Source organism: Neovison vison, chromosome 6 (genome assembly GCF_020171115.1).
Source record: "Neovison vison isolate M4711 chromosome 6, ASM_NN_V1, whole genome shotgun sequence".
In the NCBI taxonomy this organism is placed as follows: Eukaryota; Metazoa; Chordata; class Mammalia; order Carnivora; family Mustelidae; genus Neogale; species Neogale vison.
Window position 1 is genome coordinate 111088567 of NC_058096.1, and position 25627 is coordinate 111114193.

Sequence of the window (25627 nt, forward strand, 5' to 3'; positions counted from 1 at the left end):
AAAAATTTTTTGAAAGAAGAGTAAATATATTCCACAGAAGCTGTTCTTTACTCTAAGGGCTGGCTCTTTATTAATGCTAAAAGGTATCTGAGGCAGTTTACGTTAATAAAGTCATTGGGACACATTAGTTAGAATAAAAGTGAATTTTCTAAAACATATCCCTTTAAAAAGTAAAAATGTGTATTTTTAGTCTAGTTTAGGCAGGCTCTAAATTCTATTATAAAGCATAACAAATACACAAATAGGTTTTCCACAAAACAGATCATACGATATGTGTCAGGATCTCATAAGAAAGGGCTGAGGGCGGAGACTAGGCACATTTGGGCGGAAAGGAGGCACTTGACAAAAAGGCTTCACGGAGGAAGAGGCATGTACCAGGGTGTCGTGTGGTAAATCTGATTTTCTCCTAATGCCACAATAGTCATTCTTTTTCCACCCCTGACAGACGAGTGGGAACTGTTACTATTCCTTCCTTTCTACAAATTAACAAAATCAAGGCTTAATAAACCAAGGGCTTTGGAAAAATGAGGAATTAGCATAGGATTAGAGCAGAACTTTGAGCTAGTTCCTGCACTCTAAATCTTAGCCTCTACCTTTCTCTTGAAGTAAATTCAAGCTAACAGATGGCCTGTCATCAGATAGGATTTTTTTTTAAATCAGCAAGTCTTTTTTTAATAAACCTCAGGCCCCAGTTTGGTTACCACTGTTTTGAGAATCTTTCCCTATGTTCCTCTTAGCTGAAGACAAGCACTCCACCCTCTGTGTCCCTAGAGCTTTTCTCTCTACCTTGGTTTCACTTCTTCACCTGTTTTAACCCTTTACTGTTCCCACGTTCCATCGGCTCACAATCTCAGCCTTATGGATTCTCACTGTAAGCTCCTTCAGGAGCAAGCTCATTTTTTTCTGTTGTTCTTTGTGTCTCTTTTCCCTCTTCAACCCCAGACCTTACTCTGCATCACCCAAAATAGTGCCCAGAGCAGTACCTCTCTCCCTGAGGGGAATTTAGTTGTCAGTTTGTGTGGGTTTTTGGTTTTTGTTTTCTTTTTTCTTTTTCTTTTTTTTCTTTTCTTTTCTTTCCTTCCTTTCCCCTTTTTTCTTTTCTTTTCTTTTCTTTCCTTCCCTTTTCTTTTCCTTTCTTTCTTCTTTTCTTTTCTTTCTTTTTCTTTTAATGAATGTACCAGTCACCTTGGGGTGCTGTAACAAATACTTTAGACTGGGTGACTTAATTTTCTACACAGCAGAAATTCGTTTCTCACAGCTTTACTTGGCTTCAAGTCCAAGATCTGGGTGTCTGCATGGTAGGATTCTGGTGAGAGCCCCCTTTATGGCTTCTTACTTTGTCCCCACAGAGCCAGGAGAGGGAAAGAGATCAGCTCTGTGGTGTCTTTTCTCATAAAAACGCTAATCCCATCATGAAGGCCCACCCTCATAACCTCATGTAAACCTAATTACCTCCGCGACACCTCAGCACCAAATACCATCACACTGGGGTGAGAGTTTCAACATACAAATTTGGGTGGAAAAACAGTTCAGTCCATAGCAGTGGATAACATCTTCTGGCCAGATGTCTGTGAGTGCATTATCGGCTCTGGTTAATGGAGTAATGATTAGAAAAATCCTGTTTCTTGGTATAAAAAACAAAAACAAAAACAAACCTGCGTAGTTAGGTATTTAACAGGTGTTTATCAAGCATCCTGTTGCCCTTAAATTTTTTTGCTAGACTTTCAGAAGGTCTCTGTTAATGTTCAGAACACTGCAGAGCCATGCTGCATTTTCCCTTAAGGATACACTTTAACCCACTAGTCCTTATCTCATTTTTAAGACCAAAGAGAGAGAAAGACCCAGTTCTTTACTGGGTTGTTGTGCATTCCTATTAGATCATTAGGAAACTGGCCTGCGTGGCAGGAAGCCAGACCGGCCTGAGTCTGCCCAGGCAGTGTCTACAGGTCATTCCAGCAAAGCTGCTGGAGTAACGATGTGTTCTCCCATAAAGTACTCTCTGTCAAAGTCTCTTTTGGAATTAACTCCTTATGCAGGGATCAGTAAACCTCACCCACTTGCCAATGTAATTAAGAGGTGGAAGGCTAAGCATTACTATTAATTAAGTTCAGAGTAAAATAAAATGAAGAAGGTTGTTTTTATGAAATTGTGCGGTCCCAATTCTGCTTAAGGGTGTTTCTGAGTTCTTATATAGGGGGATCCAGGAAATGGAGGGGATGACTGTCTCCACAGCGTTGGGAAAAGCAAGCATTTAAACATGTCTTTTGAATATTTCTAACTGAAGAGTAAACTCTTTGCCGATTGTACGAGCCAGTGAATGAACACTTTTTGCCTACGAAGGGCCAAGTTCGGTGTGGTTGGGTATACAAGCAGCCTGAGACTCAGCCATGCTCTCAGAGAGCTCTTAGCTGAATGAGGAGTACCAGACATGGGCACAAGCATAATACAAGACTAATTCATCTGGGAGAGAGATTCAGGCAGTGGTGGGAGCTCAGAGAGTGGGGAGAGGAGGAGACCAACATCAAAAAAGACACCCCACCCCCCCGCAAAAGCAGAGTAGGATTTGGTATAGGGAAAAGAATGAATGAGCAGAATTTGAATTTCTGAATATTTATTTTCCTTGTTGAAGTTTACAACTTCTGGAATCAAAGGAAAAGAAATCAGCCTAATGGTAAGGAAGGATTTATAGAGTATTCATTGTATGTGTGCTATTCTGCGGAAAATTTGGGAGCAGAAGAGGTAAAAAGTATCTCCAGGTGCGTAGGTTTTTCTGTATACATGGCAGATCATCCTGAACCCATCACCTTCCTCAGATGGCATCTTAAAGAGATTCATCACAAGGCCAAATTCCTTTGTCTTGAGACCACGAGGAGCAAGAGCCAAAAGGATGGCCAGGGTGATGCTGTGTTTCGTTTTCTAGAAAGGTGGATACTTAAAAGCTAGCAAAGAAGCACGTACATACTTCTAGAGAGTTTAAGTCCATTTTGCTGATAGAATGGAGTGACAAAGGATTTATCCATTGAGGCTGGAAAGGACCTTGAAGAGTCTCTAACCCCAGCCCCTCTTTTTGCAGGTTAATAAACCAAAGCCCAGTAGGAGCGCCGTTTTTCCAGATGAAAGAGAGCCATGCGAATTTCCCAAATCACATAGCAGCCAATTTGTCATTTGGTATTTATGTTACCTTTACATGGTAGAGGATGATTATTAGGCTTGCTCAAGGAAGAACTTGATTCGCAATTCCCTGAGTCACCGTTGTATGGCATTAGGCAACTTCACTTAATAATCTACCTGTTTTTCAGCTATGTTAATTATATATCTTACAGCATTTACCACCTGTACCAATTGCTTAGCATAATAATACCTTACACTTAAATGCATGTGCCCAAAGTACTTTTATACTTGTTTTCATCTGATGTCCCCAGCAATCCCACAAGGCAGGTGTTAGTCTCAGATTAAATGTGAGAACACTGAGGCCCAGAGAAGGTGGCCCGGATAACGAAGAAACTCAAACAGGCCTCTGACATCCATTTTCTGACCGAGTTGAGTGAGTTTTCTTACCACCGCATCTCAGTTGGCTGTTTTAAATGGTTTCCAGTCACTACTCATCCAGTGACTATTTATTTACCGAGCTCCCTCCATATTTCAGATAGTTTAGGGAATCGGGGATACAACGTTGAACAAGATGGGATCCCAGTCCTCGGGGAGCCCGCCGTTTGAGAGAGACGGCCGTCCCAACAGACAAATCCATAGAATGCTAACTGCATAATGAGCATAAGAACTGTCTTTGAGACACACAAGGCTGAGGGACCAATCTGGTCCCTGTTTCTTTGAGCTTGTCATGCCTCTCTCTCCCCTCAGCCTCCATAAAGGCTCCGTGCCCCGTCCTCACACTCTGCGGGCCTTCAGCTCGCGTTTGTGGGTGATGGTACTGATGATTTTTCCCTCTGACTTCCACAACCCTGCGGAGGTTTTCGGCTGCCCTTTGGATAGAATAGATTTTAACTTAAAATTTGAGCTCTCCTTTTAGAAATCATTTTAAAGGGAAATGCACAACTTTATGAAATAGCTTCTAAATACCACTCAGTATAGTCATGATACTCTGTTTTAACCAGTTCATTCCCAACATTGGCAGGCGATGTGGGCTGTTCTTATATCAGCTGTTCTTGTAAATCAGTGAATTGTAACTTTCATTAAGGGCTAACACATCAAATCAGACTGTAATCGGTCTTTAAAAATCTAATTATTCCCAAGTATCTAATCATTACTGTTGCATTGATGTTTTGAGTGTTATCAAGCATCCCAACTGTTTTTCACAGGAAGCGGATGGATTTCAGTAGCAAAGAGCACCCATATTTTTAAAATTAGAGGGAAATTTCCACCCCCCCAGCTGAGTTGTGGTTACACTTGTGAATTGCACAGGCTTGGAATTGTGCATAGAGCCCACATTCTGGATTGACGTACATTGGCCGTGTATTAAAAACAGAATGTTTCCCAGCATGCATATATACATTTTTTTGTTTTCTGAAATCTTACTGGCAAACTCTGTAAGCAAATATTAATTTTCAAAGGTACTAGAAATGAAGTGAAAATTAGGTCTTTTCTCTCAACTATCTGAAAGAACTTCCTTCAATCATTAAATTCCCAAGATGCAATTAGTCCAATTCTGCTCTAGATAGGAGCTCATTATAAAGATCCTAGGTGAGTAGTCTCTTTAGCAGAAGTGACCTTTTGGTTCAGTCTCCCAGCATTTCCTTAAAATCAGATATACAGGGTGAATTGCGAGGTAAAGAAGTAAATGAGTCTTGAGTGCCAGACACCAAGGCACACCAACATGTGTGCATACAAACACAAGTACATGCTCACACCAAACCCGGGAACCCTATAACAAAACAAAGCTGCATTTACCCTCAGGGGAAATAAATATGTATGCCTGCCACAAAATTATTCTCTTAAAAAATAATATTGAAATTTATAAGCAGACACTACAGCTCTAATTTATCAACCAAATCACAATTTAAATGGGACAAGAAAAGAGAAACTGTAATTTAGAGATTTTTGAGTGTGGTACGTGCCCATGCGTGTATGCGTGTGTGTGTGTGTGTGTGTGTGTGTGGATGTATTGAATTTGAGAGTAATTTATGGAAAGTGCTGCCAGCATGGTATTTCAAATGCTCCACAATTTGAATTTAAACTGCTCAATGGGATCATTAAGATTATTATGCATGTTTTCCAAAGAGTTTGAATTCAAATGACAACTTAAAAAAAAAAAAAAAAGATGCCCTTTAAAAACTGAGGAATGTTATTGCACTTACAGAAATTCATGCAGTTTGAAGTAATTTGCCACCTCCCCTTCTCTAAAAGTACCTGATGATAATGTGCTCAAGAGATAGGGATGTTGGAGAAAGTGCATATTGCAGACACATTCCCTTGATGAGTAAAACTGGATTGTAAAGCAGGCTCTATGACAATGAGTTATTTCACTTAGTACAATTGACAGAAAATCCGGAAGGAACATGGATCAGTGGGGCTGGAGCCCAGAGACCTGATGATGGCAAAGGCTCACTGAATAGTTCATAAAAGGTCCCTTCAGACTCATTAAATGTGCTGTTTGGTTCTCTTTCTATGGGTGGGTCTTGAAATATGGAGGTCTACTTTCATTTTGTGCCAGTTAGCCAAGTGAACAATTTATAAAAGAAGTAAACAGAGGGGTGCTTGCCCACTTTTCAAAAAGCAGGCTTTTTGCAATGGATTTTGCAAAGTTATTTTGCAATGGATTTACCATTATATTCTTTTAAATGACCATAGTTCCAAGGATGGGAAATTTACTAGCTCTCAAGGCATCTTTTTCCTTTGTTGAACTCTCTAAAGGTTACAAAGTTACTTCCTATTTTGATCCGAAGTCTATTTCCTTACAACATCATCTGTCCACAGAAAAGACAGCTAATACATTTTCCACTTAGAAGCCTTTTAGGTATTTGAAGAAAGTTTTCAACTCCATCTGAGTCTTCTCTTGTTCTGGCTAAATTCTACTTCCTCTATCCATTTGTTGTCTATCCTGATATCAAAGCCTTTTAGTATTCTGATCACTTTCTTTTGGATTGTCCAACATGTCATTATCATTCTTTAGCCTTTAGAATTTCCATTGCCTTAACTACAGAAACTGACCAAATAGGACATGGAGAACCTCAAGTAACAGGCAAATAACAGTAAAAAAGTAACAAGAAGATTCAGAGTTAAGTTACAGGTTTAAAAGTTGAAGGAAGGGGTGCCTGGGTGGCTCAGTGGGTTAGAGCCACTGCCTTCCGCTCAGGTCATGATCTCAGGGCCCTGGGATTGAGCCCCACATTGGGCTCTCTGCTCAGTGGAGAGGCGGCTCCCCCCACCCCTGCCTACTTGTGATCTCTGTCTGTCAAGTAAATAAATAAAATCTTAAAAAATAATAAATAATGAAGTTGAAGGGAAATTTTATAACCTATTTCCAAATTCTGGTGGAGTAAAGTAAGGTTGCATATTAGATCTTGTTCTCTTCAATCTATTTTAAGCAGAAGTAGAATGAGATTTATGACATTTATCAATTCCTAACTTACATTAAAGTATATGTTTCAGGGGCGCCTGGGTGACACAGTTGGTTGAGCGACAAACTCTTGGTTTCAGCTCAGGTTGTGACCTTTGGGTCGTGAGATTGAACCCCATGTCAGGCTCTGCACTCAGCATGGAGTCAGCTTAGGACTCTCTAAAATAAATAAATGAATCTTTTTTTTTTTTAATATGTATGTTTCATCTCCATCCATGGGTGATTTACTCATTTTCTTTGCACATATAGCACTGGGCACTCACTGTCTTGGTATAGCCGATGTCCCTTAATTGTTGAATTAAGGAACAATAATAATAACTGTATACTGCTTGCCAGTTTGTAAACCATTTCCAATCTAAATTTAAGCTCAGTGTACAGGTTTATTTTGTGTGCTTCTTTTTTGGTTTTGTTTTTAGTGTGAGGGTGTCAAGGCTCAGAAGGCCTATGGGAGTTGCCCAAGAACGCAGAGCTGGTCAGAGGCTTCAAATGCAAGTCCTTGCGGCTTCAAACTTTTGTCATTTAGGCTAGAGCATCCCTAAGTCCGTTCCTGTCGCCTCCTTGGTTTCGATCTAGATAGGAAGTATTTGTAAATGGTTTGCAGGGAGGGAGAGCTTTCATTCTCCTTATCAGAGATGTTCTGATTCAAGGATTTGGTAAATTTGAAGGCAGTCCTTTGGGTTCTAGGAACTGGGAAAACAGCATTTCTTGGGAGCATCACCGTGTCTCTTTCCAAAAGGCATCTGCAGTAGCATGTACGAATGGGTAGTCTGTGAGGACTAGAACTGGGGCAGCAAATGGAGTGTCTTAAGGGGTCCCAGTAGGAGGCTCATTTTTGTATCCAGATCCCTAAGCACAAGTGGGAGAAATGAGGCTTTCGTGAGGAGCATGATGTTCCTGTATGAGTCAGCTATAGAGTCAGGGAAAACCTTCGGTATTAGGGCTCCTTGCCTCCCACTAATTTCTCCAGCCAGCTGGACACAGTTCTACAGAAGCTCAAACTTAAGCTTAGTCTGGAATTTTGGTCAAAATCCAATGCTTCTACCTGTTTCTCCCTTGTTGTGAAAAAAACCTCCTTCTCACTGCCTCCCAGACCTCACTACCATCACTCTGTACCCATCCCACTTCACGGTTGCCCCTGTACCTTCTCCTTACATCATTCTGTCTCGGGATCCATTGCCTTATCAAGCAGGGCCCACTGTCCTTTCTAGAAAGTTCCTGAAAATGTGCACATTTGATTAAATGTCCCAATCGTAACAACCCTTTCCAGTAATCCCAATCCTGGGCAGCCAATTCCAGTAATGGAAGAGACACTTTCAGCTATTAGGCAATGGATTACACTTTCAAAAGTGATTGAGCAATTCTGTCTCCAAGTTGTATGTGAACCCAGAGTCTGGATGCTGAAAGGCCCTTCTGGACCCAACTGACAGCACCAGAGAGCTTTTGGGTGAAAGGGCAGTTTGAAACGGTATTCTTGGGCAAAACTCATGGGCGAGGGACATAGGACTTTCAGTTTCTTCATTAGGTAAAATGGCTATAACAATATGTAGAAGGGTTTTGTGAATATCAAACACAAATTTAGGGGCAATGGCTAGTGCCATTGGTGGGACAGATTCAGCTCTCTCTCAGTAATATATACTACACTAAAAGCAAGGTAGACACTTGAGAGACACCCATAGAGACTGGACACACTGTGAAACAGAGCCTGTTGCCACTGGAAGGAAAGGGGCAGAGACAAAAGGATCCCTCATCAGAGATGCAGTGGACAGGACTCTTGTCAAGGATGGGAAAGTGGAAGAAATGACCTATACTGGGTCTTGCACCATTATAGTGGAACACAGGAAAAGAAAGACTTGTCTTTTGTTTTGTTTTGGTTTTGTTTTGTTTTGTTTTAAAGATTCTATTTATTTATTTGACAGAGACACAGTGAGAGAGGGAACACAAGCAGGGGCGGTGGGAGAAAGAGGAGCAGGCTTCCTGCAGAGCGGGGAGCCCGATGCGAGACTCTATCCCAGGACCCCGGAATCATGACCCGAGCCAAAGGCAGATGCTTAACGACTGAGCCACCCAGGCGCCCCAAGAAAGACCTGTTTTTACATGAACCTCCCCCCGACACACTTCTGCCAGTAGCCCACGTGGTATATGTCATCTTCTTGAGGGTATAGTTAGTTATTCATGTGATCTGGATGAAATAATCTGGTTTTACCAGTTACTGCCTTTTACAGTTAAAGAGTAGTTGGCTTCATCTGCCATTGCAAGGTCACATCAGGAAATACCATGATGCAAAAATCCAAACTCAGTCCCTCATGACATTCAAAACTATTCTTGCTCCTTGGTGCAGTTTCCATTTACCTGCAGGCTGTAAGGCAGTGTACCAAACTCAGCCTGAGAATTGAAGAGACACGGGTTTAAATAAACCTAGAACTACTTTCTACTTGCTGACAATTGTCAAGTTTCTTCAGTTCTCTGCTTCTCACTGCAAAGAGGCTGATAGTACTGGACACAGGGTGACCACAGAGAACATTAACTGAGTTCACGTGGGTTAAGTGCCAAACATAGTGCCTGCCTCCTAATATATGTTTAATAAGTACTAGTTATTATTGCTGATATTCATTCACCGTGAAGACACTGGTCATACCATATCCTCTCTGGCAAATAGATTATGTAACTGTACCCTAAAAACTTAAATTGTAATATCTTACCCCAATCCATTGTTTTCTCTCCTGTTGCATTCTCCTGGCAATACAGCAGTCTAGATGAGCCCAATGACTTGTCTTTGCTCACCAAAGCACCTAAACGTTGCTGGGGAAAAGCACACAGCTAGGCACATTGATAGCAGTATAAATTGTGACCGACCTTAACCCTACTCACTGCCAGTATTCCTATGCTCTGCTCTCAAGAGAATTATTCCAAATGGAAAAAGTCAATCCCAGTAAGTTACATAGTGTATGATTCCACGTATATAACATTCTTGAAATGACATTATAGAAATGCGGAACAGGTGAGTGGTTATCAGGCGTTAGGTTTGGGGGAGGAATCTGGTTAAGGAGGGTAGATGTGGTTCTAAAATTCAGCAGGAGGGAACCGTTCTGGATCTTAGCCAACATGGTGGACACATGAATCCACACCTGGGAGGACATTGTCTGGAACCAGATAGGAGCGTAGGTGTGTGTGTGAGAGCGCATGGGCGTGCACTCACACACAACTAAGCTCTGTTCTCTCTGCCCATCTTCCTTCCTGCTCACACCCCAAATCCCTGCCATCTGACTTCTGGGCCCACTTCTTCATTTACGTAGCCCTCCTCAGCCTCGCCGGCAGCCTCTAATACACTGAGGGCTTTTCCGCCCTCATCTGTCTTGAGCCCTCTGTGGCCTAGAAAGCTGTTGAAACTGGCTCTTTGAAACATTGTCTTCATGTGGTGTTGGTGACCCCACACACACCTGGGTTTTCATCCAACACCTCAGACTCATAACATCCCACTCTTCTGTAGCAGATTTTCTTTCTTCTTTCACCTCCTTAAATTCAGTGGGGTTTGTTTTTGTTGTTGTTGTTTTAGTTCTACCCTAATCCCTCTTCTGGTCTCACTTCACACTCTCCTAAGAACTTGCATCTGATCCCATTACTCCAGTGATCATCTAGGTGCTGAAAACTCTGTGGCCGTAATCTGGGGCTGAGCTCCCTCTGAGCTCCAGACTATGGATCTGTCAACTGACCAGGTAGTAGTCTTCCTAAATAGGCTTATAGGCCCACAAATATCAACCCTTTCAAAACAGAACCACGGTTTTCTCTTCTATCCCCTCCCCTGCCTGTGTTTCTCATCAGAGGAACCACTTGCTTACCCTAACCGAAGGCACGGGAGCTCTCTGTCCCACGAGCCAGCCCCTTGACTCTCTCCTCTTACTTAACACTTACTCACGAAATTCTGATGGAATACTTCGACTTACTTTATGTCTCCCTTCATTTATAGAACAAGCGCCTTCGAAATTCTTCAGTAGCTTTTTATTGCTTTCACGATAAAGTCCGTCCTCCTCAGACTGGCATATAGAAAGCATACAGTCACACGTATGCACAAGCGTGTGTCCACACACATATAGACATACACACACATTTCCAAAACAGGGAGGATGCTTGCTACCCTTGGGGCTGGCAATTCCTTTCCCTTCTTAGAATGTGCTGCTTTCTCCCTCCATCTCCGTCCCCCAGCCCAGCATCTTCTACCTTCAGGCCTCACCTGCTTTAACCCTTTCCTGCTACATGGAAGATGGCATCTAAGGTACCCCTTGATTTCTCATGTACCCCATGAACTCTGTGGGGAAGTATCTTCTTCCTTACTGCATCCTCTGGTAAGCACCCCATCTAATTTCTTGACAGATTGTTACTGCATGGAACAAGGATGAGGTCACGGCCCAGCAAAGTGGGGTGTGTGAGCACTGCAGGGCAGGCTGTAGGGTAAAGATTCCTCCTCCCCCCAAATAAGGGCTCGCGGTTCCTGCGACCCTGCCACGTAACCCTGATTGCCAGACCTTTTAGTCACTTCCTCTGAGCCTTGCCAGTACTCTTATTGTTTTTCAAGTTCCCTCTCCATTGTATGGACCATTATGACTCAGGGTCTGACCCTTGCTGACTGTAAGTGCTGCAGTCACCTGCCCTGGGACCCATCCCCTGTCCCCGGGCTGCTGCTCCAAGTCAGCTTCTGGCAGGAGGAACATGTGGAGCCTTCCGCTCTCTGGTCCCTCTAAACTCGTTGTTTATGTGACAGCTAATGCCCATGCTGGGCTTAGTACAGAGCACAGCAGCCAGCAAAGCTAGCCCCCGCCTCCTCTTCCCCCTACCCCCCACCTCCTGCTCGGCCTCTTCCAAGGGGCCTCCCTGGAGCACCTGATGGGGCCACAAAGAGCTGCCCAGGATCCCTTTTTAGAGGGTGTTTGTGTTTTATGGTGGTAAGCCACTATCTCATTCTGACCTGCTATATGGATGGATTGTGTATGCACAATGATTTGAAACAGTCCATAGGAGACATCTTTATAAAATCTAAGAATTCTTCTGTCCCTGCCTGGCTTTATAGTTCTCAGTATGGCTCCACAGCCATTGTCCCATTTAATCCTGACATATTTGGAAACTGAGGCCCAGTTTGAGTATTCATAAAGATTTCATAAAAATTGATCTAAAGACAACATCCATTAGACAAAAAGAGTGAAGACATCAACAGGTGTTTGTAGAGCAGATAGTAACAACAGTTGATAAAACTCTGATTAAGAGTTCAATCTTACTGAAAGAAAAGTGGTTTAAAATACCATTGTCCCCTCATGGGAGTGGCCATAATTTATAAGTTTGACACTCAGTTTTGGCCAAGATGCAGGAAAACCATGTACTTTCCTGTGCTTTGGATTGGAGTACAAGTTCATACAACCTTTTGGAAACAAAATGCAGTGTTCTCTCTCAAAATTTTTACTATACATGGATTTTGACACTAATTTCAAACAGTAATATGCCATTTGATATATTTGTACAAGGACACAGCAGTACCTTTTTAAGAATACACTTGGTGTCATTGTTTGTAATAGTGTAATAAGACTAGGTAAATAAAATTACGAAATAAAATAAATCTGGCAAATTCATATGATAACTTGGAAGTTTTTAAAAAAAGAAAAGGTAAATCTAGAGGTACTCCCAAAGACACTGAAGAAAAACTAGTTGAAGAAAAGATAAGGTACAGAGACGGTACATGAAATCTCATCCGTGTTTTAAAAAAACCTTTAAAATTGGGTGTTTAAATTTGGATGCACGTGTGCACACATACACACGCACACACTTGTACAAGCAGAGGAAAATCATAGGAGTAGTCAAGTTTGGCGTGGTTACCTCTGGTGGAGGAATTTGACTTTTCACTTTCTATCCTGCAGTAACAATTAAAATTTTCTTTTCTTTTCTTTTCTTTTTTTTGACAATTACAATTTTGAAGGAATATACCTATGAAAATTTGAGATGCTTTTCCTTATTTCCTGAGCTATGATGTATCTTATTGGTTTACCGAACTTCACTGATCCAAATAGAAAAACTTTCAAGAAAAAAAGAAAGAAAGAAAGAAAAACAACACTTCAGAAGCCTTAGATTTATATGACTTTTAAAGTAAAAAATAATAATCCCACTCTATAAATCAGAATTCCCACCACCAGCCTCAAAATATAATAGCAAGCAGACGACTAATCTTTGGCATTTCTTGCACACTGTGATGAGTCAGCAGTCATGGAATGTAGGCCTCAGCATGGAAGGGCCCCAGGAGGCCCCCCCGTCGCCTTTTTTTTTTTTTTAATTTTATTTTTTCAGTGTTCCAAGATTTATTGTTTATGCGCCACACCCTGTGCTCCATGCAGTACGTGCCCTCCTTAATACCCACAACCAGGCTCACCTAACCCCCCACCCCTTCCCTCTAAAACTCAGTTTGTTTCTCAGAGTCCCAGTCTCTCATGGTTCTTCTCCCCCTTCAATTTCCCCCAATTCACGTTTTCTTTCCTTCTCCTAATTTCCTCCATGTTACTCCTTATGCTCCACAAGTAAGTGAAACCATATGATAATTGACTCTCTCGGCTTGACTTATTTCACTCAACATAATCTCCAGTCCTGTCCATGTTGATGCAAAAGTTGGGTATTCATCCTTTCCATTGTATATATGGACCATAACTTCTTTATCCATTCGTCCATTGAAGGGCATGTTGGCTCTTTCTACAAAGCTGTGATCACCAAGACAGCATGGTATTGGCACAAAAACAGACACATAGACCAGTGAAATAAAGTAGAGAGTCCAGATATGGACCCTCAACTCTCTGGTCAAATAATCTTTGACAACGCAGGAAAAACTATCCAGTGGAAAAAAGACGGTCTCTTCAATAAATAATGCTGGGAAAATTGGACAGCTATCTATTGAAAAATGAAACTTGACCATTCTCTTACACCATGCACAAAGATGAACTTGAAATGGATAAAAGACCTCAACATGACGCAGGAATCTATCAAAATCCTAGAGGAGAACATAGGCAGTAACCTCTTCAACATCGGCCACAGCAACTTCTTTCAAGACATGTCTCCAAAGGCAAAGGAAACAAAAGCAAAAATGAACTTTTGGGACTTCATCAAGATCAAAAGCTTCTGCACAGCAAAGGAAAGAGTCAACAAAACAAAGAGGCAACCCACGGAATGGGAGAAGATACTCGCAAATGACACCCCTTCACCTCTTAAGGATAGCCTCATTCTGCAGAATGAGAGAAATGAGGGCCCATCCGGTCTTTGTTCCTTACAGCTGCTTTGGACTCTAGGTGCATGCACTTGACTCCTACTCCAAAATATCTTCCTCGGGAAGGATGAATGATCTTTCTGAAATTCAAAGCTCATCATGTTGTTCTCCTGTTTAAAATGCTTCAAGGGGGGGCGCCTGGGTGGCTCAGTGGGTTAAGCCGCTGCCTTCGGTTCAGGTCATGATCTCAGGGTCCTGGGATCGAGTCCCGCATCGGGCTCTCTGCTCAGCAGGGAGACTGCTTCCTCCTCTCTCTCTCTCTGCCTGCCTCTCCATCTACTTGTGATTTCTCTCTGTCAAATAAATACATAAAATCTTTAAAAAAAAAAAAAATGCTTCAAGGGGTTCCTTTTCCCAATGCTCCCTGTCCCTCGTGATTCTGCATATCAAAGCAAAGCTTCCTAACCTATTTTAATGTGCCCTTGTTTATGTGGCCTTTTGTCACTGGCCCAGAGCCTGTGATGCCTGTGTGGCCTGAAGGAGCTTCTGCTAGCTGGTGGCTGAGATCAGACAGACCTTTGTGTCCCTCCAGCCTCACCTCTCCATTCTGTGATCTGATCCCACTGAGCTACTCTTCATTTCCCAGTTACACCATGATGGGCTGACCCATTGCTCATTGTGCATAATCTTTCTGTCCCTAGAATGCTCTTTCCTGGGTATTTGCCTGCCCAGCACATTCCCTCCCTTCAGGTGTCAGCTGACCTTTCCCTTCCTCCTGGAGGATCTCGAGACTGCCCTGCGGATCTGGCCAGCTTCTAGTGCTCTGTGAGTCTCCTTTCACTGCTCTTGGCTCTTGGCTCTGGTTACTTTTTAGGTTTTGCTTGCCTGCATCCCACTCTTTGAAAACAAGGTATGTTGCTGTCCTCAGGACTTTTGGTTGTTTTTGTTTGTTTGTTTGTTTGTTTCTTTAAGATTTTATTTCTTTATTTGACAGAGAGACAACAAGAGAGGGAACACAAGCAAGGGGAGTGGGAGAGAGAGATGCAGGCTCCCCCAGAGCAGGACCCTGGGAGCATGACCTGAGCTGAAGGTAGACACTTGAGAACTGAGCCACCCAGGCACCCCACTATCCTCAAGTTTAAATGAGGATGCTGTTCTCTCCCCTGCCATAACACAGTAGATGCTGTGTTAGTAGATACGGAAAGGAGCTCTAGACAAGACAGAACCCACGGCTTCCTGGCCCAAGTGCCTTGCTTTCCTACTAGACGAGACTCTCTTCCCTCAGCTGTCCCCCATTCTGTTTCCTCAGCCCAAGTGCAGTGTGCAGCCTGATTATGTATAACCCACTCAGGGTTGTTAGGACAGGAGAGAAAATGAGAATTTAATGTCCTTCCAGATTTTGTTTAGCAGGGAAAGGAGAGAATACCTGGAATTGTTCTTGTTTTGGAACGGTTTTCTGTCCTTCCTGGTTTCAGGTTCAGTCAGATTGAGCATGTGCCCATCCTCATACGGCTTTCAGAAGGGACACCGGAAGGACTCTCCGTCCTCATGTCTAACACAAGCTCACTGCTTCCACCTCGGATTGTGCTGGGTATTTCCGGTTTTGCCACTGTAGAGAAGTGGGGCCCTGGATCCCACCTTTCTGTTTAGGGTTTCAGTCAACCTCTCATTCAAAGTCCCGATACGAGAATCAAAATTTATACCAGCAGAGTTTTAGAAAAGCTCCTTCTCTCTTCTTCCAAAGTGCTACTGTTCCTCGGTTAGGACCAGCCTCTCTGACACAGTTCAGTGCAGTGGGAACCATCTGAGAGTCCACAGAATCCATCTAGAGTCAACAGACCCCTTGGCCGACTCTGAGGCAGAGGAGGAATAGCAAAAAGCAAGTGAGAATGGATGAGATGAATGTGTCCCTCCTCCTCTCCACTCACTCATAATGTGTGCTGAAATCAGAAATAAAGTAAAATCAAGGTGAGTTCCTCTGCTCAGTCACCCCACCCTGCTAATAAGACCTTGGAGTTGCATGAGGTCTCACACTCAGGTATCAGCAGTATGGATAATGTAAGATAAAGAGGATGCTACATTTAGTTTAAAAGTTCTTCACTTTCTGGCCTGAGGGAGGATTTTTATAAAAAGTAGAAGCGACAGTATCCTGAAGCTTCCGTGGAGGGGAAGAAGTCAGGACTGTGAGTGAGCGTACCTCTAGTCCCTCTGGTGGGCACTGGTCCACATCACAAGGAACCCAGCTGTGGTGGCTGGGAGCTTCAGAAGGCCTGGCAGACAACAGTCAGAGGCATAGAGAAGTTTCTTTTTCTTCAGAGTTCTAGAAAGCAGCAGTTATAAGGACAATGGAGTCAAGTTGTCCTTTTCCCTTGAACTGATAGTGGGAGACCCAGATGAGAGATCTCACCCGTCGCTGCACTGAAGTTCTGAGGCCAGAGTTTTAAGTGACGCTGGCTCTTACAGGAGCATATAAGCTTTATTGATTAGTTGAGGGGTATCCGGGGCCCGTGGGGAGCCAGCCCCTTTCCCATACGGGTGAGTGGGCTTTTCTAGTCTCCCATCCAGCTGGGTTCTGTATTATTTAAAGAACCTTTAAGGAGAACCTGCACCTTTGGGTGCTGGGCCAGTATTACTGGTGTTAGGAAAGAGCTGGGAACAAGGTACTCTGGTCCTTGACCTCATAAAGCTCATACTCCCACACTAAGGGGCTTTGGCCTTCTCCTGCCTAATAAGTACGGTGACTCATTGGTGTAATTTCTTTTGGGGGTGGTTTTCAGGACATAAATCCTTGTCTTAGGTGACCTTCGGTTAGGCTTATCTCGCCAGGACTCTTCATTAGCTTCCAACTTACGGTACTCAAATAAGGAGTGACTATCATGACAAGAAAAGATGCTTCTCTTTTCTTCAAGCAATGAATTCAGCCTGATTTCAGTGGCTGTTTTGGACAGGTTTTTTTGTAAGCAATATTATATTTTATTCCTGATGGTATTCCTATATGGATAATTTATATTAGTAGTTGAGAGGTAGAGGTATAGCTCAGTGTTTTTCCACTCTGGCTGTACATTAGAATCACCAGGAGAATTTTTTTTTTTTAATTGTGATGCCTAAATTCCCACCCCAAAACAGTAAAAATTAGAGTCTTCAAAAGTAAGGTAATATATTACTTCAAATCACTTAATAAACTAGTATCACATAAAAGTCTGACTAAAGGCTCATTTGTGGGAAAGATAACCCCCCGGGCCCCAGGACCAACCCCATAAAGATAAATTTAATTTTGGGGTTTTAATTTGCTGGCATATTCTGCAACTATAGCTTAAATGACTCTTGTTGTCCTCACCACTCAGTCATGCTCCCAAGGTATATTTACCTGGATTCATATTAGATTCATATTAGAAGGTAAAGAGGGGTAGATAGAAGAAAGTGATCTTTTTAAACCCACTTTTTTAAGTGTTAGGAGAATCATTCATTGGAAAAGGCTATGGAGGAGGTTTGGACACAAGAAAGAATTTTGTAACAGTTAATACAGGCTGTGAGTCCTCATGTGCTCTCTCTTATGAAAGTCTTGGGCTGAGGTTATTTACGACCTTCATTGATGAGGCTCACTTTCCACACTGGCTAGGAGCTAGACAGAATGGCTCCAAGATCCTGCCCAGTGCTGGGAATCTATAGCTGTTGAAGAAATGGAGCAGTAGAACGGGATAGAAAAGCCATGTTAGAAGTATCTACGTGTATGCATTTGCCTCAAATATTATCAAGAATGATAACTTAGAAAACAAATATAATTTTCTTGTGTCTGACTTCATGTGTAATTTGGACAAAATAATGCTAAATGCTGTAGCAAACAAACCCCCAAATCTCAGTGATCTGATACACTAATTTATTTCTCTCTGATAAAATCTACTTGGGTATTTGTCACTTGCTTTCTACTGGGGGAATCAGGCTCTAGCTTTTTCCATCCACTGGTTCCACCATTCCCTGAAGCCTGGAGGTCCTGTGCTAGAGTCACTGCATCTAACGGATGAGGGCAGAGAAAGCTTAGAGGATATCAGGAGGTGGCGGCAGGGATAGTTAAGGACCAGACTATGAAATGTGGCATAGTGATCCTCCTACTCACTTTCCATTAACCAGAACTCAAGTCACAGGGCTATAGTTGCAAAGAATGTCTGGAAATGTAGCTACATTGCATGGCCTCAAAGAAGAGGAAGTGGTTTGATATATATCTAACTAGTCTCTGCTAGACTTTCATCATTGTCGCCGTCATCACCATCATCAGCATCAGCATCATCACCACAGCTGAATTTGAATCAGTTTGATTTCCTGGAATTTCCCAAGTCAAAAATTTTAGGTTATTTAGCTTAACAAATTATGTGCAAGGCACTTTTCCTATATATTTTTATTCCAATACGTGTTTTCTGTCTTGGTCTGACTTAAAATAACGACTACCAGATTGAATTTGCCCCAACTAGATGATTTAGCCTCTAACTCCTCCATGTCCACAATTGGGAGATGTACCAAATTTTTGAGGAAGAGAATATGTATTGAGTTATTGTTGAGAGCCTACCGCACACTGGTCACTGGATACCCAGTGGTAACCAAAAACAGACAAGTAGCCTGCTCTTGGGAAGTGTATGTTCTGTTAAAGAAGATGGACAGAGTATTTTAAAGGAGAGGCATTGTGTTAAGAGAATTAAGACAAAGGAACAAGCCATAAGTAGAAGGGCCAAGAAAGCATTCCTGGGGAAGTGCAACTTCACTGGGCTATGAGGAATGAGTAGTTTAGACATCTGAGACAGTGGAGCATGTGTATTTGAGGAACTGAAAGAAGGCCAGTGTGGTTAGGACTCAGAGGTTGAGGGAGAAGCATGATTCAAGACGAGTTTTCAGAGATAGACTGTGAAGGACTTAGGCCGTGTTAAGGATTTTGGCCTTTCTCCCAAAAGTAAAGGAAAGCCCAGCCATTTCATTACTTCGTACACCACTCATCCATCACAGGTTTTTCCTGAAAGGCCTTTGGCAATAGGGGAGATAGAGAGGCAACTTCATGAGTAAGTAAACAGCAGAACCTCTTCGCTAAGTGTTGTGGTTTTTAGCCACACACCATGTACTCTGCATCTCTCCTGCTCTCCTCAATGTTTCCTAGAGCTAGAAGTGAGACAAGCTCGAAGGGAACATGGCCTGGTTAAGAAGACAGTCTGAAGAGTGAAAGGCTTTTCCTCTTGCAAATGGGAGCCATTGTCTGCCTTTTCCAGTGTGTACGTTAGTAGAATGACACATATTTCCAGGCCTTTCCACTGCTAGCCAATTCCATCTTATCAGCAGTTATTTCTCAGAAATGGGTCTCGATTATAGCAGTCCGATTCCTAGTCAGTGTACTTTACACTTTTCCACAAAGATCCAAACATCATTCTCCCTTCTCCATAATCTTGGAAATATCACTTCCAGTCAAACCAGGTCACTTATTTGTCATCCCATTTTCTCCCCACTGAGCTGACCTTTGTTTTCTTTCTAAAATTGGAAGCAACTGTAACATTGGAGCTCAACATTCCCCTCTCTACAAATTTGTTGACTATATCGCCCTCCCACTGAACAGAATAGCTGCTTGAGGGAATTGTCTTCTGCCTTTTTTTTTTTTGGAAACACAACACTGGGCTCCGGACTGCTCAGTGTGGGTTTTGGAGACTTAAACAAAGCAAGAGAAGACAGAATCTGATGGGGCATGCCTTTGTTCCGGATTTGCTAGATAGCCGCAGTCAAGCTATCAAGTGCTTTCCTTTGGTTTGCTAATACACGGGTGCATGCTGCCCATAAATTACAATGCATGTGCTATAATACTTCGAAGCAAGAGAGTTGAGGTTCATGATGAATAAAATGGTGGTAAGGCATATTGCAGTTATTCCGGTCCGTCCTGTCCATGCTGCCTAATGAGTGTTCGTTCCTACAGATGAAATGTTGCCTATAGATTCAAATCAGGAAACCTTCGAGACTTCTAGATATAGAAGAGCTGGAGAGATCAAAGCCTTGCTCACGACTGCAATTACCCGATGTCATCTCATTTTATATATCCTAGACTCCAGCCTTCCTGACCTGCTTTGTAGTCCTCAAAATCCCCACCCTTTGGGACCCTCTGTTTTTGCTCATTCTGTGCTCTGCCTTGAAAAACTTTTCCCCACATCTTTGTGTCAGGATCCTTCATGGCCAACTGTAGTGCCTCATTCCTGAAGCTTTTCTTTGCCTCACCCTTTGGAAGTCATCGTCCCTCTTCTCACTTTGTGTCGTAGATTATCTCTCTTTATATTCTAATCCATTTATACAGGTTGTCTTCTGTTCTCTATAAGAACAGCTTTTGAGGGAAGGGCCTGTAATTTATCTTTGTATTTGTATTTCCTAGAGCTCCTTCTAGTGGGAAAAAGTGTTTTGAGGTCAGTAAAAATTAAGTTCAAACTGAGCTCTGTGATTAAAACAATTATTTATGACCTTGGACAAGTTTTTTAACCTATCTAAACCTCCTAAATGCTGCAGAGGATAGTGGGGATATCTCATTGGTAAGGAATAAATGAGCAGACTTATAAGAGAACTCCCAGTGGGGGGCCTAACTTATGATCGATATTCAGAAGCAGTACTTTATATCCTGCATACCTTTACATGCCTGGTTGGTATTTAATGTGTATGTGAAATACGGTGTATCTTACAAGCAATAATGATGATCATAGTATTCACTGCATGGTGATGTGCATTTCATGCCATGAGCTGAGAACTCTAATCTGTCCTATTTTATAGGAGAGAGAAATGGGACTTGGAGAAGGTTAGTAATCTGTCCAAAGTTGGCACAGATGTTGGGCGGGCTGGACCTCGAACTCAAGCAGTCAGACCCCAAAACCTGTGCTCTTGGCACTGCTTTCTGGATACCTTTTCCATCTTGAATTATCACCTAAATAGACAATGTAGCTTGTAAATCTACCCCTTCCAGGAATATAATAAAGTCTGTTCACTCTCCCAGACATTCGAAGATAAATTTCCGTTCTCCCCAAAGCCACCCTCTCTGCAAGGTAAAACAATCCATGCCCATTCCGTATTTCCCGTATTTCCTCACAGGTCAGATTTTCAGCTCTCTACCTTTGTCCATCTTGGTTTCTCTGTCCTGGATAGGCTCCCATTCTTTTTTCTGTTCTTAACAGATAAGATACAGTTGCTTTGAAATACGACACAGTGAGGTGACATAATTAGAAGGCATAGTTCTGATGTCAGGGGACACTTGTGGGACCCTAATATAGCCACTTGCTGACTTGGGTCAAGCACTCACAATAACATGGGAAGCCCAAGGTGGAAAGATGCTGACTAGAAATAGGGAAGGAGGCTTTAGAGAAGGGAGAGCCCACCGTCTGCAAAGTCTTTGCACGTTGAGATTTTGTGAACTCTGTCAGTTGCTGGTGAGTTGTCTTGCTCAGTATCTTCAAATCCAGCTGCAATTTGGGTTCCGCCCTCTTCACTTAAAAGGGTGATTAACTATTTGTGAGGGATAATTATTTAATTGCCATTTCAGCTACATGTGTGTAGTTGTTTTGCTTTTTTTCCCCCCTCGGTGTAAGCCAAGTCTTCTCAATAATAAAAAATAATCCGGAATTAGTCAACTGCCTTTTAACAGGTTTTCATTCAGTCTGGCACAGCGAGAAGTTTCCAATTTTACAACATCACCTTTACCGTCAAGAAAGAAAGAAAAGATCCCTCTCTGCTCGACAGATTACCAGCTCCCCAGCATCTCCCGGAACTGTTCATACAGCCATTACTTCATTTTGAACATTGTACTCTATCTCTGGATACAAATTTAATCAGAGAGAATTACTGCTCTCTTAATACCTGTATAAGCTTTATCTTCATAACAGATACAAAAACCACATAAAATGTAAACCTCTCTGTGAGGGTGTGGATGATTATCCACTTTTTTTTTTTAGAGAGACTTTATTTATTTACCTGAGAGAGAGAGAGAAAGAGAGAGAGAGCAACCATAGAGGGTAAAAGAGAAGAGGGCTCCCTGCTGAGCAGAGGGCCTAACATGGGGCTCGATCCCAGGACCACCAGATCATGACCTGAGCTAAAGGCAGATGCTTAACCCACTGAGCCACCCAGCCATCCCTGATCTACTTTTTCACCAAGGGCTGTGGAAAGAAGCGTGGGAAGGGGGGGGGGTCACTGCCCTCATGTCCTCTTCGCCATAGGAATTATCTTAGCAGTGACTTGCTGTGTTAAGGAGGTTCTTAATTAATGCTGCGAAATCCTTTTTTATTGTTGTTGAGATCCCTTTTCTTCCCATCGTTAGACGTAGCTGGTGTTTTCTGTTTTCAGAGCATGTAGGTGCTGAGCTCCCCATAAAGTCTGCCTGCCACCTTCGCTTTATAGACTTTACCAGGAAAAGGGTGTGTGAGTAGGGTTCAGAAAAGCCTCTGCACTTCATGTATAAACTTGGGCTCACATTGACGCATTCAGGCGGTAGATATGTAGACAGACAGCATGCTTAGAGTACAGAGTTCTGACTTTTCGAATTATAAAAGTAGTCTTCTACTAAAAAGTTAAGTTATGCAGAAATATCTAAAATAAGTGAAATTCTTCCCAACTGCTCTCTCTAGAATAAGCTACTGTTAACCATTCTGTGTATCTAGCTCCAGAAGTCGGAATTGTTTATGCATTATAAACACATATATGCACATGTGCATACACCTTACTTTTGTTTTCCCCCTCACAATGTGTGCGTGGTGTCTTTCGGAAAATGATAGTACCGGAGGGTCTACCCTTTGTTTTTCTAATGGTGCCAAAGCATTCTATAGTTTGCATGGCTCATAGTCATTTCCCTGCGGGTATTTATACTGTTTCCATCCTTTGCCATTAAAAGCAAATATCTGTAAGGCGCTTGGGTGGCTCAGTCAGTTAAGTGTCCAACTCTTGGTTTTAGCTCGGGTCATGATCTCAGGGTCATGAGGATGAGCCCCACATCAGGCTCTGTAGTAGGTGTGGAACCTGCTTAAGATTCTCCTCTGGCTCTGCTCCTCTGCCCCCTCTCTCACTCTTTTTCTCAAACAAATAAATCTATTTTTTAAGAGCATATATCTTTGTGCAATGATCTTTATACAATTTTGAAACTTGCCATAGCATAAGATTTCTAGAACAAGCTTGCTGAGTCAAAAGTGTATGTGCATTTCTATTTTCATACCTACTGAAATAGCCCTCCAAACACGGGGTCCCAGTTAATTCATCTCAGGGGTGTATAAGTATACCAGATGACACACAGGCCTACTAACCTTGTACATGGTTAGCTTTGAAATTTCGCCCAAAAAGAGTCTAAAAACAGGATACTGATCAGGTGGATTTTGGTTTTTGTTTGTTTGCGTTTTTGTAATTTTGGGTGGGTGTAGGGTTGTCTCATATGCTTGCCTCTTCCCATCTCCTGTGTTCGTTTTTTTGGTTGGAGTATTCATGTTTTTTGTGTTGATGTATTGAAAACGTATATATTGACATAATAAAACGTTTGAGTTTTACCCTTTCATTAGTGGACATTTTGAAACCCTGCACAGAGCAGGGTCCTGTAAGTTCCTTGAAGAAGATCTTGAGTGAAAAATGGCCTGGCTGGCAGGGTCTCGGGGCTCCTACGCTCCCTCCAACCCCTTACCCCGACCACAGAGAAACACCGACCAGAGTAGCCCAACTTTTACCTGCACCTCATGTTGGACTTTGAAATTAAACAAAGGCTCTTGAGGCTAAAAAGATGTTGAAAAAGCACTGCTATGGGAGGAAGAGCACCAAATTTGTCATAAAATGGTCTATCTCAGGCTCTACAGCTTAGCACTTTCAAATAGGAAAAGCCCTTAGAGATTAAATGTTAAGTTCCTGTTTTATTACAGACACCTAAATCACGTAAACTGTTCTGTGAGTATATGTTGATATACATAAAATGCTCACAGATGGCTTTCGTAACTTCCATAATGCCTCAATACTGATGTGTATTTTCTTCTTCATAATAGCTTCCACATATATTTGAAACTGGAAGTATGCATATGACTATAGATCATGCTCAGGGCTTATTATTATTTTGGTTATTTATCATATTACTGCACTGAGTCCACTGATGATGTGTTCCTCTGAGGACTCTCTACTAACTCGAGGCCAGTGGGAATGTGCTGCCCACCATTGAGAATAGCTAATGGGGGCCAACCTTTCAATTATGCAAATGGAGGCCCTCAGATACCAGGGTGGTCTCCCTACCCTTGATGTCTTCATTCCTTGTGCAGTCCACTTTTCCCCACTTTGCCATTCTTTGCTGATTAATCTTGGGCAGATTTTCCTGGCATGTCTGAATCTCAGTTCTTTCCTCTCTCTTTCAATGGGAGTACTAATGAATGCATGCATTGACATTCTGACTAAGGTAGGGCTGGAGGGATAATGAATGTTCTTACCTTTTGTGAATAGCATAGTAACTTACAAAAATGTGAAGAATAATTCAAGTACTTCTGGCCCTTTATGATGGTGTTAAAATAGAATTGCCAGTTTGAACAGCAACTGTAGTAATTCACTGTGTTTTGTTTTTAGCATATTCCCAAATCAGGTAGAACAGTGTTGATATTTTAGCTCTTGTAACTTCTGTTTCCCTAGTTTAATTTTTTAGGTTTGAAGGGGAAAAAAAGAAAGGAGGAAGGAAAATGTAACTGCGTGTGGCTTTCATTCTTTCATACTGCGTGAAATGAGAGCAGAACCATAATTCTGAAGGGTCAAGGTAGTTGCCTGAGGGCATTCTTTGGAATTCTTCTTTCTGTGTTTGTTCACTTAAGAAGGGCCTAATTTCTACCAACATCTACAGGACTCTTTTATACCAATTTAACTGTTAAATAAGACATGTTATAACAGATTTATTCAAAGACTTATTCAAAACAGCTTTTTTTTAAAAATGGGGAAGTGGTGGGTATTTATATTACAGGATAATTTACTCTTGCATACTCAAAAATCTTCTTTATCCCTTTTAAAAATCGCAGTTATCTAGGCTTATTTCATAATTATTCATTCAGTTATTTCCACAGATACTCTAGGGTCTTTGGATGCATCAGAAAACAGAACAGCAGAAAGTTCTGTCTTCCTAGCATTTATACTCTAGCAGGGGAACACACATGATAAACAATAAACCTAATACAAAAGTAAATTATGTAGTATATATGAAGGTGATATATGCAATGAAAAGAAAAATGATCAGGAGAAGGGGATAAAGAGTACAGTACATGGAGCACCTGGGTGCTCAGACAGTTAAGCATCCAGCTCTTGGTTTCAGCTCAGGTCATGGTCTTGGAGTCCTGAGATCAAGCTCTGTGTTGGGCTCTGCACTCATCACAGAGTCTGCTTAGGATTTGCTCTCTCCCTCTCCCCCTCACCCTTGCCCCTATCTCTCTCAAATAAGTAAATAAATAAATCTTATTTTAAAAGGAGTACTATATAATTGGAGGTTACAGTTTTCAGTTGGGTGGTCAGAGTAGACTTCTTTGAGATAATTTTTGAGTGTGGAGGTGAAAGAGGTGAGTGTGCCATATGCTAACGACCCCAGGTCAGGAGTGTGCCTTCAGTGTTGGAAGAACATCAGAGGGTCCAAGTAACCATGGAGAAGTGAGCAAGTTGGGGAGTGGTATAAGATGGCAGAGAGGTAACTTGGAGAAGAGAGCACAGATCTTTTAGAACCTGATACCAGAGAGGTTAACTTGGAGAAGAGAGCACAGATATTTTGGTAACATGGAGAGGAGAGCTCAGATGTTTTAGAACCTGATAGGCCCTTTTAAGGATCCATTTGAGAAGCATAT

General features: G+C 42.1%; 1 protein-coding gene across 9 annotated transcripts in view; it reads left to right on the plus strand.

Annotated features, from left to right (window-relative positions):
* LOC122908796 (LIM domain containing preferred translocation partner in lipoma) overlaps nucleotides 1-25627 on the plus strand; it is a 673192-nt gene that overhangs the window by 561570 nt on the left and 85995 nt on the right. The window lies entirely within an intron of this gene.